The 18,815-nt window shown below is 41.0% G+C and overlaps 1 protein-coding gene across 4 annotated transcripts in view; it reads right to left on the bottom strand.

The window, feature by feature from the left end:
- LOC117435734 (cAMP-regulated phosphoprotein 21-like) overlaps positions 1-13,039 on the bottom strand; it is an 85,052-nt gene extending 72,013 nt beyond the window's left edge. For 2 of the 4 annotated variants that reach the window (XM_034059138.3, XM_034059136.3), the window contains exon 1: positions 12,777-13,039. The gene's annotated coding sequence lies outside the window, so the exon portion shown is untranslated. The remainder of the gene's footprint in view (positions 1-12,776) is intronic. The other 2 variants (XM_034059133.3, XM_034059137.3) reach the window with 2 other exon arrangements.
- Between the last annotated feature and the right edge of the window lie 5,776 nt (positions 13,040-18,815).

Here is an 18,815-nt window from a genome sequence, read left to right as displayed (position 1 = left end):
TGGATGAAGTGGACGCCTATATGGAGAGGTGGCATGCGCATCAGAGGGAGTTGAAGGAAGGAGGGGCTACATGGTGCCTCGCCTGCCTGGAGTATGGGCACCTCCCTGAGGTGTGCCCATATGAAGACCCCCTCTTTGTGCAGGCCTTTGATCGAGGTGAGGTGGAGACTGCGGAGGAGTGGATCCACCTGAAGGCCATACCATCGCCGCAGGTGGATCAGGAAACCTGCCTCACCTGCCTCAAAGGGGAGGAGTGGTGCTTTGCCGTCGGCAAGGTCGGGCACAAAGCACCCGACCAACCCCCTCCATGGCAGGAGGTGGAACTGCTGGTCCCGAAGAAGGGAAGGAGGGGCGGTGCTAAGAAGGCAAAGAAGCCCGCACGTCCTGCGCCTGAGTGGGAGGAGCCCGAACGTCCTGCGCCTGAGTGGGAGGAGCCCGAACGTCCTGCGCCTGAGTGGGAGGAGCCCGAACGTCCTAAGCCCAAGAGGGGGGAGTCGGTGCATCCACAGCCCAAAAGGGAGGAGTCGGTGCGTCCACAGCCCAAAAGGGAGGAGTCGGTGTGTCCATGGCCCGAAGAGAGGGAAGTCGGGGCTTCCACAGCCCTAGGACCCAAGCTGCAGTCCCAAGAGCCAGAAGGGGAGGAGTTACAGGCTCAACCCCCTGAATTTTTCTGGGGGGGAGAAGGGCAGGATGCTGGTGTTCCCCAGCAGCCTCTATTTATGCTGCTGAAGGGAGCACGGCACACACCAGCCCAGCCGCCACAGCAGAGGGAGCCAGCACCGCCACAGCCTCCCTCTGAGTGGCCAGCATCCGCCCCATCGCCTCTGCCTCCACCACCACCAGGAGCAGAGCAGCAGGAGCTGCCTCTGTCTCCACCACCACCAGGAGCAGAGCAGCAGGAGCTGCTTCTGTCTCCACCATCACCAGGAGCAGAGCAGCAAGAGCTGCCTCTGCCTCCGCCGCCTCCACCGTCGTGGGAGGACTGCTTGCCCCTCCCACCTCCACCAGCAGAGGGTGAATGCCTGCTGGTTCCGCCTCCACCGTCGTGGGAGGACTGCTTGCCCCTCCCACCTCCACCAGCAGAGGGTGAATGCCTGCTGGTTCTGCCTCAACCGCCGTGGGAGGACTGCTTGCCCCTCCCACCTCCACCAGCAGAGGGTGAATGCCTGCTGGTTCCGCCTCCACCGTCGTGGGAGGACTGCTTGCCCCTCCCACCTCCACCAGCAGAGGATGAATGCCTGCTGGTTCTGCCTCAACCGTCGTGGGAGGACTGCTTGCCCCTCCCACCTCCACCAGCAGAGGATGAATGCCTGCTGGTTCTGCCTCAACCGTCGTGGGAGGACTGCTTGCCCCTCCCACCTCCACCAGCAGAGGATGAATACCTGCTGGTTCCGCCTCAGCCGCCGTGGGAGGACTGCTTGCCCCTCCCAGCTCCACCAGCAGAGGGTGAATACCTGCTGGTTCCGTCTCAGCCGCCGTGGGAGGACTGCTTTCCCCTCCCACCTCCACCAGCAGAGGGTGAATACCTGCTGGTTCCACATCCACCGTCATGGGAAGGACTGCTCCTGCCCTGCCTCGCACCACCCAGGGATGCCTGCTTCGCATCGCCTGGGGCTGCCTGTTGCTCCGCATCACCTGGAGAGCCACCAGCTACAGAGAACGAGGGAGAAGTGGAGCTCCCGCTGCCGCCTCCATGGCCAGGGGCTCCCCTCCCGAGTTCACCTCCCGAGGGTCCGCTGCCGCTGCAGTCGCCTGGGGTCGCCAGGGATCCTGCTTCGCCTGGGGTCACTACACTGTGGTCGGAGCCCCACGGAGGGGAACTGCTGGCCGTGAAGAGGAGGGGGGAGGTCAGGAGACCAGCTCCCCCAGCCGCACTTTCGCGGCAGGAGTTTGGGTGGTCAGAGCCCCACGGAGGGGAACTGCTGGCCATGAAGAGGAAGGGGAAGGTCAGGAGACCAGCTCCCCCAGCCGCACTTTCGCGGCCGGAGATCATGTGGTCAGAGCCCCACGGAGGGGAACTGCTGGCCGTGAAGAGGAGGGGGGAGGTCAGGAGACCAGCTCCCCCAGCCGCACTTTCGCGGCAGGAAATACTGTGGCTGGAGCCCCATGAAGGGCAGCTGCCAGCCATGAAGAAGGGGGGGGAGGTCAGGAGACCAGCTTCCCCCGCAGCAATTTCGCTGCAGGAGAAAGGGTGGCCGGCCATGAAGAAGGGGGGGCAGGTCTGGAGACCACCCCCAAAATTTTTTTGGCCAGAGGAGCCGGCCGGTGCGCGGGCCATTGGAACGCTACGGCTGTTTGGGTGGGAGGAGGACATCCCACCGTGGCCGCCACCTTTGGTCCGCTGCTGCCCCTGTTCCTGCGCCGGGACTGCTAACCGGGACTTTGGGGACTAAGGGGGGAGGTGGCCGAAAAGGCCATGTGTGCTGCGCACAAGGGGGGGCATGTGTGGCGGAGTGTCCCGCCCCTATTTATTATTATTTGTATTTTTGTTTGCGGCGCGGGTAAAAGCGCCGCGTCTTTTATTGTTATATTTAAAAACCTCGTGAGGATGCATGGCTGATCAGCTACTGATTATTTAACTAGCTGACAGTCATGCATCCTTACCAAACACGTGCAGACTCTGGCCGGGGGATAATAAGATAATTACCAACTAGTTAAATCCCTCGGCCAGAGTATATAAACCAGCAGCACTCTGCACTCGGGGGTGGAGTGTTCGAGAGTGGAGAACGGGAGAGAGAGAGGAAGAAAACAATTGCTAAAACGTGCTGGAGTATCCAGCACGAAACTTACTTGTTTGTTTATTCGTTCGGCCCTCGTGCCCTTTTGTTTGGTGTTTTGTTAAATCTTTTGTTTTTGTTTTGTTTATTAAATACGCTGAGTGCACCAGCACTCAGCTTCAACCGCCCATCCACTGTTTTGGTTTGAGTTACTTCCTGGTCCGTGACGTCATCCACATCACCACTGCGAGCCAGACTGCCACATATGGTTTCTTTAATTGCATTAGTGCAGTATCGGCAATTTATATATATATATATATATATATATATATATATATATATATATATATATATATATATATATATATATATATATATATCAAATCAGAATAATTGTTGTTTTTGTTTTTATTGTAAGACCACGCATTTGTACAGTAGTTCAATGTAACATTACAGTTCAAATTGAAGGCTGTAGTTGATGCATATCCCATAAGTTAGTATCAAAGTATGTACAGTATTTATTGAAAGCGCGTATGACTTTTTACTCACATAGGAGCCAACGTAAGGATACGTGCAAAGTGATCTGAAGCTGCAAAACACAGATATTGCTGCCAAAAAAATGTGGGACTTTAGCGCTCATTAAAAATGTGGTATATGTAAAGAATGGTTTTCACCTGGCTTTCTGCACCCACTATCAAATTAGCACTTTGCCACCATTCATTCATTTAAATGGTATTGAAATGTATTAAAATGAAGAAAAGAGAATGGAATTGGGCGGGGATCTGGAATACTAAGCGGTCGCAAACATTATAAAGAGATGTACGGATTTTGTCTTGCACTTGGGCAATTGCTGACCCTCCAAAAATTTGACACCTCTTCTTACAAGGTACAAACCATTGTAAAAGCCAGTAATTAAGAGCTTACCCTTTTTGTATTGTCTAAGCACCTGTAAAATAAATGCAGATAATTCACTGTAAAGAACATATTAATTAAATTAGGACGGAACATGGAAAATCTTAAGAATTTCGCACCGCAGCTATAAATGCAATACAATGACAACTACACGTGGAATTAAAAATGCATATCAAAATGCAGAGTATTAAAATAAAAGCAACAAAAACAGTACTTAGCGTTTTGAATGCTTCATACACTGCTGCACACTTGCTTAGTTTAAAAAGAGAATATGTTTGAATTTGAACTACATGCAGGACAGTTCTGATAGTTTACTCTTTTGATAGTTCTGCGAGATATGTAGACAGTCTCAGCTGAAAAAGAATAACTGAAAAAAAAGCCACAGCATAACACTCTTCTGCAGAACCCCAGGTGTATACATGTAAGCAAGCCAAAACTAAATGAGCCGTTTCTCTATAGAGGACAGTGGGCCTCATTTACAAAAGGGCACTAAATGTAGTGCGCCTGACGTGCACCATAAATGTAATGTAAACTCAAACACAAAATCCTAACCTGCATTAAACTGTAAGGTTACCTTTGGGATAGTTTTAGAATACCAAGCAGCACAGGTTTCCTTTTTTATTTTCATCTTATTTTCCAGGCAATAACTGCATAGAGAATTAGCCATTTGCTCATTCCAGCTGCTTTTAGTATTCAGCCATATAAACCCTAAGGAATTAAAATGGATGTAAAATATCCTATTAAACTGCAACATTGCACAAATCAATTACGCCACACTGTACATTGCATGATAAACTGAATGACTTGTCACTGCTGGTTTTTACCGATAGACTTGTAATGTGCCCAATTAGTTACTTGGCACCTTTGGACAGAGCACTGAATGCAAGTACGTTACAGTGACACCTGACTCAAGGTGCCTTGTTTATATTCAATTACTGGCTGGTAAGATAAGGGGACTGTAAAGACAGTTTTACTGTAGTGTGATGTATTTCAATGGAAAGAAAGGATGGCAGGGTACAAAATAGTTTAGAGCCTTTGAAAGGAGTTAATGCTCAACTTTGGGAGGATAGCACTTGTGCTAAGCAACCTATACAATTAAATGGCTACGGATGATCTCTAGTGAAACTGTTTATTACATCATGTTATGTTTCCTAAAGTATTACTACACATTCTGCTATTGAGTGTGTTATAGTAAGGGAGGTTAGTGATACAAAAAATGAAAGAAAACAGATATTTTAGGTCATAAATGCTAACTCAAATGAAGTACAGCCATGAGTACTGATGAGTGTGCAGGTGAGGTATATGTAAAGCTTAATGCAGAAAACTGAGTCAACATTTGATAGGTGATCAAACTGGGATGAAATCACTAAGTGTTGGTTAACATAGCTGTACATACAATACCCATATATTTCAGTATATAGCATGCACCAACAAAACGTAATGATTGTAAAATTGTAATATAGCCTTGGTCTGTGTCAATAATGGGGAAAAATGTACATAGACAAACTGGGTAATACGTATGTAGATCAGGAAAGAAAATATCTTATATTAGTTTGAAAAACACTAAACAGGAGCACCACATTTATTGTAAACAAAAGTCATTATTATTATTATTATTTATTTCTTAGCAGACGCCCTTATCCAGGGCAACTTACAATTGTTACAATATATCACATTATTTCTACATACAATTACATTATTTTTTAAACACAATTACCCATTTATACAGTTAGGTTTTTTTACTGGAGCAATCTAGGTAAAATACCTTGCTCAAAAGGGACGGGACATGGAAAACTACACCTTGTAAGTGTGCCCCCCTGGGTTTGAACCCATGACCCTCTGGGCAGGAGTCCAAAGTCCTAACCACAACTCCACACTGCTGCCCCCAACAACTGGAAATATTAACATTGTATCATTCACTTACAACATATATTAATCAATTAGGCAAAAATGATCCTGTTTTTTGTGCTGGTAAATTCATTCTGACATTAATGAGTGCAGTTCCAGTGAAATGGAGACACTTCTAATCACCAGGAACATGGCCAGTTAAATATACCAATCTTTAAATGCAAAAGGATTAGTAAATCAAATTGTTGTCATTAATGCTCATTAAGAAAAATGTGAGGGAGGAAATCAACCCATAAAATGCCTAATTGTGGAGAATCCAAAGTAATGTCAGCTTGATGGTTTTGCAGTGTTGCTACTTTGTCTATTCTAACATTCTGGTAACCAGCCAGTTTGAATGTAAATTATTTGCTATTTAAAAGGGTACGTCCTTTCATTTACTGTCAGTTTTTAACTGGGTGTGTGTGAGGAGGATGTCTGAGGTTAAGCACTTTGAGAGAAACACCATTTTTACGGCTGCTATTTGAAATAGAAGCTGCTTGTACAAATAAGAATAAGAAGGTATATGGTAATGCTAATCAGAGGAGGTCATTTTAAAATGATGTCTGAAAAATCACTGGTACAATACCCCATATGGTGTGTTTATTAATCTTAACAAGTTCAATTTGAGAAGCACTGTGAGAAGCTAGTTAGCTCCTTTTTTTTCATTTAAAAAATGTAGTGATTTGTGAGGTGAAGGGCGGCACTGGCTACAGCCAGGCATGGGGTGGTGTGTGCTTTGTTAACAAACCTGAATATTAATGTGAAGAACCTAGTATATGTATATAAAAAAAAAACGGAAATGGCAGTAGAAAGGTGATGGAAAGCATTGACTGAAACGTGTTTCACATTCTACTTCGTTAACGGATCTTGCAGATGGTGTTCATTAGTAAAATGTTAATTTTGAACACTCTCATGACATTATCTGCGAGTTAATATTTATGGCATTACTATCATTTATACTAGCATGCTGACAGCACTCCAATAAAGAACAGAACTCTCTTTCTTAAGCAGTGTAAGGGGTTATGTTCGTGGTCTGCATTCGTATTTAAAAGAAAATGCTAGACAGGCTGCTACTGGCAGCAGTATGTAGTGACGTACAGTTAGAGATTTCTCACATCTCATTTATTCTTTCTAAATCACTTTGTATGTTTCTTTTTTAACTGTCATCTGGAATTGATGAAATGGTGTTTTGTAAACTGCTTGTATGCTATGCTTTTCCTTTTTTAAATAAATTTAAATAAATAAATTAATTTGCAGGTTCGTTAGGTCTGGCTACCAGACTACGTCAAACATCACACCAAGGCTGCTGTTTTCTCGTCTTTTTTGTTATACAAAAGACCTTAGTTACTGTATGCTCCCTTCTGCTAGGGTGTAGCTCATTAAACTGCCAGGGAACTCTATGGTTAGTGAGGCATACAACAATGGAAAAGCAACGGATAATGCTACTTCAAATCTGCCTATGCTGCCAAAGTCTCCTTTGAAGTGATCAGTTAAAGGCTACCACTTCAATACAGCACAGTACAGTGTCCGACCCCTGTGTCTTACTGTGGATTCCTACAAGGGGCTTTACGTAGAAACAACAGCTGTGACCAATATATTATCTCCAGCTGATACCACTGTTAGAAATACTGCAGGTGCATTTTAATTAACCCCTGGCAATTTGTAAAGACAGAAATAATCTGTATTTTTATGTACCTTTTTTTATTACAAAGTTTATTTATCTGTGTCTTTTCAATTGATCTGATCTAAGTGCCAGATCTATATAGATAAAAAAAAGAATGAAGCTTATGAAAATTAAACATATAATACGTGAGTCTCTGTAGTGGATTTCTGCCTGTAAAAAATATATAGAACATCATGGGGGCTCTGAATCATCCCTTGAAAAGAGACCCGTTGCAGCTGCATTATCAGTTAAATTACAGATATGGCACTTCTTCTAGGGGCAGCTTATGTTGCTGTATTCAGTAAGGAATGACAAATATAGGTTTTTGGAAACATCCAGCTTAAGAAAAGGGTCCTTTCAATGCATACAGTATACATTGCAATGAAACTGGCAATGCACATTTATACAGTAATGAACTGTACCTCACAGTCAGCTGCCAACCTATCAGTCCGTTAACCAGCTGCTTTAGATTTTAATATTCTTAGTAGCAGAACTAAAGATCATCAAAATATATTGGATCAATATGCTGCAGTAGGTGCTGGCACCAGTAGCCTAACCAAAGCTGGTTTATTACAACCCATTATCCGAATACCTGTGTTCTAAGTCCAAATGACCTTATACTATAAGAATATTTTCTGTGAGCACTCTGTGTAGGAAAGAGGACAGTGAATCAAAACTGTGCAGTTCTGTCAGCCAAAGTGCGGAACAAGAAGACACTTATAGTATAAGAGACAGTCAGCTGTCCATATCAACTTATTATAAATCATTTTGAATTAAAGGAAACAAACAAAATACATAGTTAATGGCGTTATCCATGTCGGTTGGTAGTCCACTGTGCAAAGGCTACAGAAAGTGAGGAAGTGAGGTTCAATTACCCAGCAAAATCATTATTTCAAACCTAAAGGCTGCTTCTTTAGTTTAACTGCAAAAGTTCACACAAGTTTACAGACTTTGAGCATGTAACTGTGTCATTGCTAATATTAGCTCCACCTTTTTAATTTGGGAATAATGCAGCAGGGAGTCAGTTCTTTCCAGTTTCTGTACAACAGCTTCGGGTACTAGGATATCTATTTAGTTTACCAGGTACAATAATTACTTCTGTTAATTAATTGTATTACTACTGCTGTCCAATGAGGTGTGATGAAAAAGCTATCTAATACAATACATACATAATGTTTATCATTTAATTTTTGTTTCTTTAAGTGTTCGCTACATTGCTTCCAACAAGAAATAACTTGAAAATGAATTGTATCTATATTACAAGCATTGTACTATAGGGATGTGGTTACACATCTGCCTCTGCCTCTCAGGACAGACAGCCTCTTTACAAGGCTCATTTTAACAATATAGAATGCGCTGACCAGTCTGTAGAATTCCAATATGTCATTCAGACTGTTTTTTTCCCCTCTAAATTAAATCAATATGTGAAAACAAAACGAGTGCACACTGTATTAGAGACTTTAATTTCCATTTCTTTGGTCCACAGATACATGGATTTGCATAGGGAAATTCACAGTAATAAACAAGTTACAAATTAGTCAGAAACTCAATAATGCTTATAGCTTGAAAACAAATAAAATGGAATATACTGTAACATAACTATTATATTTTCAAAACTACAAAGTAAACCATATGCAAAGTAACTGAAATCACTCTGACAGCAGTCTTAAGCTGTGTTTTTATTTGTTTAAGAATTGTAACTGGTGTTTTTTTTTTTTTTCCTTGCTAAAGTCAGCGCTCAGATACACGACACCCAGATACATGTCAGTCACGTTTTACCGTACTTGTATAAAGAATAAAATCAATCCCCATTATATATATATATATATATATATATATATATATATATATATATATATATATATATATATATATATATATGTGTGTGTGTGTGTAACAAATCAATGCACTTACCCGTCACTGGTGATTTCTGACTCCGTCACCGGTTTTCTGATACAAAGCCTATCTTTTCAATGTTACAATTGACTTGTTTAACCGTCACAGTCTGCGTTTTCTTTTTCTTTTTGGCATGGCAAATAATTCAGTCCTTATTGTGCACTGCTGTTACACAGCCCTTCCTCTAAAAACAAAGCGAACGAGACAAGGTGCGGTAATGTAAAAGTTCATCATTAAACAGTTTTAGATAATGTGATGCATTTTTCTTTTAAATCTGTGATCTTTAGATGCTTTTGTGCATTTTCATTTGCCAGTGAACTGTGACATTAGGGCCTTATCGAGCACTATATTCTGCAACTTTGAAGACTGACTTTGGATACTGTTTTAATTTGGGAAACACATGCGCTAACAAATTTCAATGAAAGAATCAACGTCTCCCTGTAGAGTTCCTCAAACGCCAGTCATATTCTTTCTTTACGAAGTGTGTGTGTGTGTGTGTGTGTGTGTGTGTGTGTGTGTGCGCGCGCACAGCAGGGGGTTACTTGGTTGGTCGGGGGCAGGTTACAACATGCTCACCTACATACACAGAAATAATCAGATATGCGTCACACTTGTTTAACCGTCACTGAAGTCAAAGTTTTATAGGGTCAGATATGTGCGCTGACTGTAATGATACTTTTAAGTAAATAGCTTTGAGAGTCGAGACCTATGAGCACTGCAATCTCGCACACATATTTATTTATGTCAGAAAAGGTCATTTCATTTGCAAGTCAAAAACGAACACAAATTTTGTAAGTAAAAAATGAAAAAACATTTTGTAAGTCAACTATGAATAAAGGCGTGACAAGAAATTGAACGCAAATTATAGCTATGTATTGAATTTACAGAATCTATAATATCTAACAAATTATCAAATTAGTTGAAGATAGCCTTCCAGTATCTCAAACACAGAACGGTGGGTTGTACACTAAATGCTATACACCGCTGTACAATATAAAAGGCTTCCCTTTGATAGAATTGGATTGCTAGCAATCCTGGAGCACTGATCAAATAAACATGTCGGATCTGCTCTTTGGAAATCATTTATCACGTGCCTCAGCGGTATCAGCCCCAAGTGTGTTGCATAGAATATATACATATTTACAAATGGATATATATTCATCATTATTCTCCTTGTCTATTACTTATTGTTGTTTGCTTCACACGCTAACTCCATTATGTTAAAAAAAGATACCAGGCTACTGAAGTGCAGCACACCATAACAATGCAAATGCCACAGTTGTCAGGGTAATAAAACACAGTTGAGATTTCAGAGCTGAAAGGAATCTAATAGTTCCAGTACAACTCTGTATTTTTTGCCACAACCACAGGGGTAGATTACTCATAAAAAAAAAGGCAAGCAGATCATTTTAGTGATTGACAAATACTGAGTCAATTTAAAGCCACATCTGTTCTGGACTCTGTTGTGCCCTACCTGTCTTATTGATGCAGCACATTTAGAGCAGAGGGGGGAGAAAAAATAAGACTAGCATTAGCAATTCAAGCAGCATATGGTTGCCTTCTTTTAGCAGAAATGTGCAAAATCAGTTTTTTTCATGTCAGCAGAGACTGTCAAATGTTAGGTCGTCAACCATAAGTATAAAAAAAAAATGTTCATGCATTTTAAAATGCTGTCTTATTCGCTCACTATTTGACAAGTTTATGCAAATAACCTTTTTTTTTTAAACAATGAAGAGTGGTGGAGGTGAAATGTTGCTGTAGGACGCTAAGGGACTAAATTGAGTTTTAATGATCTAATTCTGATTCCAAATTGACAGTAAGAATCTGTCATATACTCTGCTGTGCAGCCAAACTTTCCTCTATTAAGACCGTTACAGATTTACTGTACATGCGTCATGTACAGCAAATCACATATGTCAGAAAGTTTTGTCTGGCAGTGAAATATCTTTGTATTAGTCCTATGACTAAATCAACTCTTCCCTCCTCTCAACTTTAATCTTTGCAGGTAGCAATTGTAGTTTTCTAAAAATAACTTTAACAAAGCCATACATCTAAAAGCCTGATGCTTTTGCCACTAACTTACTATTTTTTTGCCTACATCTATTGGAAATAACTTCTGCTTTTTAACATATACCACAATGTATTACTGACCTGAAACCAACTCATGTCTGTGTCAACCTTACAGTCTGCACTATAGCCAAAGCTTACTGAGTGGTGGTGCATTTCTGCCAACATATTCTTCTCCCCCCACCACTCCTACCTCACTGCCATTTGTCTTGCAATCCACATTTCCCCCTGGAATTTAAAACAGTGCAGTGCATGTTCCATATTTGGAACCAATTTGAAACCTCCTGCTTTTGGGTTTCAGAATATTGACAAGCATACAAGCAGACTGCCAAGACATTTTCTGGCTGCAGCTGTTGTTTCTAAAAGGGAAGCCACATTTTAGTCTATTTTTTTCACCCTATATGATGTACGGTCGGAAACCAAAACAGAAACAGATGATCAAAAATGTTTATAAGCTAATCTATATCACAAAAATGAAGGTTTATTATCTCTTTGGGATGTCCAGTAGACTGGATAAAAGCATGACTCATGTATGTAAAGATAGATATGTAATATGATAATAAAAATGAAAATATGTTTTTAGAAACACTGAACAATTGAGTAACATGCTTGTAAATCCCAGAGTACTGTGCCACACAAAACAAACAAATATAAAAACATTAAAAGTCATACAAAACCAACTTTGTATACTACATAATGTACACACATTAATGTTTCTATTTCTTACAATTTGTGCCACTGAATTTGTTAACAAAGGTATCAATTCCCACCCCACCCACCCTTTTTTTTCTTTTTTATAACACTTGGTGGCTGTATTTTAAAAGCGCAGTATCCCAGCTAAATTAATTTTATTTCCCATTCTTGGAAAATGGCCAAATTTCAATCTTAGGAAGCTGGCATAACATTTTTAACAAAAATATAATGCTTATCAATAATTTAGTTAGTTCCCTGCACAAGCAAACTGAACCTAAGTAAAATGTATTTAACCCCATGAAAACAGAACTGCATGCATTTTATTAGCAGTAACTAGGAAATTCAAATAGTTATACTATAGTTTTCTAGTAAATTAAAACTAAATTATGTTATTTATTTGATGCAGGCAGACTGCTTAGGATAACAGTTTGACTCACATCATCCAAAAATATCTCTTTTTGCGCAGACATCTTGATCAGATCAATATGCATTTATTTAGGCTACTGCATGGCACGACTGTGATGCTTTTTAAAGCAGAGCCTTTTAAACATGAGATATACTGCAAAAGACCATTTAACATTCATAGCCTATTTCTAAATGTTCTAGGACAGTTTTTCTTGTAACTGTTCTGTGAGTAGTATCACCATGGCACTTACCGTATATGCTTCATTGCCCTATGATAAAAATGTTTACACACATCACAAGACGTACAGTACAAGTAGATTCAGCCTGTTATTTTTATATACTGCCTAAGGAATATACTGTAAAGTGCCCTGAACTGAACTAAAAATATAACTTAAAGAGGTATGACTTAACAAGTTAATTTCTTTCAATCTGCTCATGCGGATAAAATATAAATAGCGTAGATACAGTACAGTGAAAACAAAAAATAATAATATTCAGGACTTTACTATACAACAAAATAGTCCTCAGTTATTTACCTTGATGAAGAGTATCCTTGTCCAAGATCGTTGTCCCAGAGTCACAGCTGAGAGGTTCTGCTATGTGCCTGTCTTGTCGAACAACATGATTTCTCCCTTCTCTCCCCTACTGCTGTCATGGAACAGTGCAAGCTCACTCCCCCCACGCACACACACCACACGCACTCACACACACACACACACACACACACAGATCTGCTCAGTCCAGCGACAGAGAGAAGGAGAGAGAGAGGAGTAGGTGCTACCCTGCCTCTTGCTGCCAGAATGCTTGTAGTCACGATGACACAACAGCATTGGAGCAAGTTATCTGGAGCCCATTGGCTAGGGCAACATTTAAATACCAGAATTTTTCTAAAACGACTGGGAGGGTGAGTTCTAGCTATCCATTCACAAACCTTCTACGGCAAAATGGTAAAAACAAAATAATAATAATTACAAATGAGCCCATATAAAAAGAGCTTTGAAAAGGAAAACAGATTAAAAAGCAATTCATGACTTATAACACTTTACAATGGCTCACTTTAGCTAGCTCTTTTAAAAAACCATGAAACTGAACAATTTATTTGGAAACTGTCTATGCTTTATTAATAATAATAATAATAATAATAATAATAATAATAATAAGAATAAGAATAAGAATAAGAATAAGAATAAGAACAATAAGAATAATCTGGAACCAGTTCGCATAAAAGAGGAGAGATGGAGTTAAAATTTAAAACAAAAAACATTTTATTTGCTTTTTATCCATGGATGAGGCATTTCAAATGGATGAGGTATTTGAGATTGTATCAGATTTTGCCCACTATATATATGAATAGATTGCAATGTAAAGACTGTGACAGCTAGAATACATGTTAAGATGCCATATCTGTGTTATTTGTTACAGTATGTTGCACAGTAAAACAAAAAAAAAAAAAATCAGTTTTTGTTTGAGAATTGCAATGTACAATGAAAACGTATTAAACAAGAAGGGAAACAGCACTATATTGTATGGTATATGGCAATGCATCAACATGAGTACTGTACTGCTACACAAAGCACATGGGGTACAGAGAATGAGATTATTTTACATTTCATATATATATATATATATATATATATATATATATATATATATATAATATGAAACATTGTTTGATTGAAACTGAGACTTTATGAAATGAAGCAGTCTTTGGCACCGAGTCTTTAAAAAGGAAGATCTGCAGTAGATATCAAAATATACATGCAGTCCCTGATTGAAAACAGCATTTTATATCTAATCAGAATTATTATAAAAAAAAAAAAAAAGATACAATTATGACTCCCAGCCAAGCTAGACGTTCCTCCTTTTTGCATTATCACTACCAAATGGGAATACATCTTTGAAAATGTGCTTCATATATTTGTTGTAAACTCTCGCTTTCCACTCACACACAAACACAAGCGAAACTATATACTTGCCCATCATGGGATGTTTTAATTTTAGCTAACGTTATATAATGTTAGTCATCTATACAGTAGATGTTTTTTCTGTTCAATCAAAATGGTAAATTAAAGACCCTTTTGTCAATGAGGTTCTAGATAAAAAGAAATGATGCTGCAGTACAAAGGTATACAGAATTGTCATGTGTCAAGTGCCCAGCCCACCCTCCTTGAACAACGTTGTACTCGGCTATGTCCTCTGCAAATCACTACAAAGAGTTTAGTAGAACAAAGATTCCTTGAGTAGGCTAATTAAGAAACCAAACAAAAGAAGGAGCTGAAGTATCTTTGCATTCGTTCAATGGTTCCAATGAACTCATCTGTGGCAACATCACTCTAAATTGATCATTTACTCTGATCTTATACTTTGCTTGTCCATATACCCTAAACTACAGTAAATGCTCCGGTGTTTGACAATGATTCATGTACCCCTAATGACAGAAGAGTTTTCTTTGATGTAGGACAATTGCAAATAATAGACACTTTTCACAAAGAAGTCTATTTCTAAGCTGTACTAGCTACATTGATTGATGTACACCAGGTTACAATAGAAACACCTGAACCGCTGAGTGAACCAGTGGACTGGAGTTGAGATCCGCTGCTCTGTATTTTGCATGGACTGACAATATCTGCAACACATGAAAGCATTTTTGTCACATAGCTAATGACACAGCAGAGTAGTGAGTATTCTGTCTTTACTTTAAATATTCTGGCAAACATTATGGTCACCTGTAAACAGTGCTGACAGCATTTACATACATTTGATAAAGTTAAGAACAATATGAGTGTCTGTTAATTATGTATACTTGGCATGCTTAAGACACACTTCTAAAAGCTGAAATATAAACCAGCATGAATTCCAGCATTTATTCTAAAGAGGCCATTTGTTTGTGATGGAGCTGGTTCCAAAATTAATCATTAAACCAGCCACATAAATAAATACAAATTTCAAGTGTCATCATTGTATAGTTTTCCAGAGCATTTCATGTGGATCAGTGAAATAAATTCTAATTATTAAGACATTCCAACGTAACAAATTCAGTAAAAAATATGTGAGGACTACACAGCAGTGGGAGAGAAAGGCATTAATCACTCTGCTCTGAAATTTGTTTTACATCTTTCAGAGGTTTCAATCAATATGATGTTTAATGTGATTTCCATTTGCTTCAATTACACCATGCTGTAATCTTGACTCTTGGGGAAAGCTTATGAGCCACATCGTTCAGTGCCATTTCTTTAATGAATCTATGGAAATACAGGAAGAAACAAGTTGTCTATTTTCTAAATTTCTTTTGGGCAGAATCGAATTCTCGATTCCTGTCAATTAGCTCTTAAACCTGCAACGGCATTGCTCCTGTTGGCATAATAAAGGCATACAAGGCTTATTTGCTCTACCAAGATCAGCAGTTTGTCTGTACTTGATGTGAGTGAACTGTTGTAGCACTGAGCTACATTTTATCTAGTGCAGCTTACCAGCAGCATTGTGGTGCAGCACTTATAAAGGGTCCCTGTCACAGGCTGCTAGATGCCATCATTTAACAAGACAGTGCTACGGAAAGTAAACAATGTCCATATAAGTCAATATTTTTTTCAGGGTTTTTACCCTTATTAATTAAACACATATCTCTCCACTGACCATCAGCAAAGCAGCAAACAAGACTGTTCATCAATCTTTCAGTCGATAAGTAGGTGGATAATTGCCTCTCACTTCTTTCTTGACTTCCTAGCTCTCACTGAAACCTGGATCTCTCCTAATAACTCTACCTCCTTCCCACTCTCTATGTCCTGTCCCACTCTCTTCGCCCCTCTGGATGGGGTGAGGTAACAGGACTTCTGCTCTCTCCCTCTCAGCTCTTTTCTGCCCCCTCTGCTCTCTCCTCTCTCTCTGTTCACACCTTTGAGTTTCACGCCATTGAAATCACCTCTCCTTGTTGCCTCATTGTTTTCTACCGCCCTGGACACCTGTCTCACTTTCTTGATGAGCTTGACTTCCTCCTCTCCTCCCTCCCCTCTCCCTCCTCCCCTGTTGTTCTATTACATGAGGTAGATGTTGAAATCTGCTAGATTCCCCTTCTTCACTCCTTTGCCTTCTCCCCCCCCCCCCCACCCCCACCCCCACCCCACTCACACAGCTGGCCGTCAACTGGACCTCGTCTTCACCAGGGACTGCTTCCCCCCCGCCCTCTCGTTCACTCCTCTTGATATCTCTGATCACTACTTTATCCTTCTCTCTGTCCGACCCCCTCTGTCACCTTCCATCGAAACCTCTGTTGTTCTCTCTCCCCTGCTGCTCTCTTGCACCTCCTGTCAATTGACTCCTTCTCCCAACTCTCTGTAGATTCAGATACCTTCACCTCTCGACCTGTCCGCCCCTCCCCACCCCAACCCTGGCTCTCCACTGTGCTCTGCTCGGCTCTTACCGAACTACGCTCTGAAACTCTCTGATCTTTGCTCCCTGCTCCAGGGCCACAATCCCACCACGTGTGCTCTGGGCCCCCTGCCCACTCACCGTTTCCAGACTGCTGCCCCTGCTCTACTCCCTTTCATTTCCTCTCATCTCAACACCTCTCTACTCTATGACTCCTTCCCCTCTGCTTTCAAACAGGCCTGCATCACCCCCACCTTTAAAAAAACCCTCCCTTGATCCCTCATCCTTCCAGAACTAGCATCCTGTCTCCCTTCTTCCTTTTCTTTCTAAAACCCTCAAGCAAGCAGTACATGGCCAGCTCTCTGCTTTCCTGTCAAAAGATTCTCTGTTCAACCCCCTCCAGTCCGGTTTTCACCCGGCACACTCCACTGAAACTGCTCTTCTCTCCGTCACTAACTCTCTACTCTCTGCCCGTGCCACCTCCTTCTCCTCTGTCCTAATTCTCCACGACCTCTCTGCTGCCTTTCATACAGTCAATCACTCTATTCTCATGTCCTCCCTCAATGACCTGGGACTATCCAGCACTGCTCTTGCTAGGCTCTATTTCTACCGCTCCGATCGTACGTACTGGATGTCCTGGTTGGCTCACCCTCTGCCTTGCTCTCTTTCTACAGGCATCCCCAAAAGCTCAGTCCTGGGACCCCTCCTGTTTTCTCTCTACACTTGCTCCCTGGGTCCCCTCATCACCGCCCATGGCTTCTCATGTCATTTCTATGCTGATGATGCCCAGATCTTCCTCACCTTTCCCCTCCTCTAACTCATCTCTTGTATCTTCCTGTTTCTCGGCCATCTCCTCATGGATGCACTCACATCATCTTAAACTCAAACTCTCTCCTCTTCCTCCTTCTTTTCCCTTCCTCATTTCTCCCACACCACTCCCCTGCTCCGCTCCCTCCACTGGCTCCTTATCGCCACTTGCATCCAATTTAAAACTCATACTCATCTATTGCTGTCTCGACCTTTCTGCCCCCTGCTACCTCCAGACTATCATTTCTCCCTACACCCCCTCCCGCCCCCTCCACTTCTCACCCACCAGCAGATTAGCTGTACCCCCCCATCCCCCACCCCCCTCTGCTCCCCGGCCTCCAGAGCCTGCTCCTTCTCCACCTTTGCCCCTCAGTGGTGGAACAACCACGGATATCAGGACTGCTCGGTCCCTGACCACCTTTCGGCTCCTCTTCAAGACACACCTGTTCAGACAGCATCTGTAAACCTCACAACTCTCGACTATATTGGACTATATGGCACCAAATTGTATCAGTACTTGCATCATCTTGTACTTGCACGTAACTGCTCCACACGTTGCTGTATTCCACTACTGCTCTCAATCATAATTATATTTTCTGTATCTTGTACTTGATTTTACTCTTAAAGGTAACCATATTCATGTTTTTTGTAATTGCTCTTATTTGAAATCGCTATTATCCATTTATTGTACTTACTACTTGCTCTTAATGGAATTTACTCTTATAATCAAATATTTTTAAGTTTAACTGCTCTTAGTCATAATCGCTCTCAAACATAATTATTTACTGTATTTTTTATTTTCTCTCATTTGAATGTGCTCTTACTAACTACTGATTTTATTGTATTTTATAACTGCTCTTATCTGTAATGTGATATTCTGTATTGTGATATTTTGTAATGAATTACTTTTACTAAGAACAAATGCTTCAATACTGTTTATACTGTGCTAATCAAAACTCATTAACCTACACCTGTGGAACAACTTATAACAGCATCTGAGACCCCCTGCTCCAGCTTTTTATACTGTCACTCCCAGTGAACAACTCTGTGATTAAATACACATTTTTAGATATTCTGGTAGAGAGTACAACATCCCTTCTTACCTTATATCTTATTTGCTTTGTAATTGTATTTTCCATCCTGCAAAAAAATGTGGAGTAAACACATGTCAGAATCTAGCCTATATACTTTTAAAAAAAGTATTAGTTCAGTGACAAGCTCATCATCTTACATCAGGCAACATTAAGTTTTTGAGAGTTTTTTTTTTTTTTTTTTTAAAGAATAGCTCTGCAGTTCTCCAAAGTTTTTAAAGTTGAGGTGCTCTGTACCTACTTCGAGTTTTAGCTCAAAATAACAGGCTGGACCAGGTTATGCAATATGATTTAGATGGGCAATGCTTTGTC

Source organism: Acipenser ruthenus, chromosome 3 (genome assembly GCF_902713425.1).
Source record: "Acipenser ruthenus chromosome 3, fAciRut3.2 maternal haplotype, whole genome shotgun sequence".
Lineage (NCBI taxonomy): Eukaryota > Metazoa > Chordata > Actinopteri > Acipenseriformes > Acipenseridae > Acipenser > Acipenser ruthenus.
Note: the sequence above shows the minus strand (reverse complement) of the source record. Positions and strands in the feature narration are given on the sequence as shown.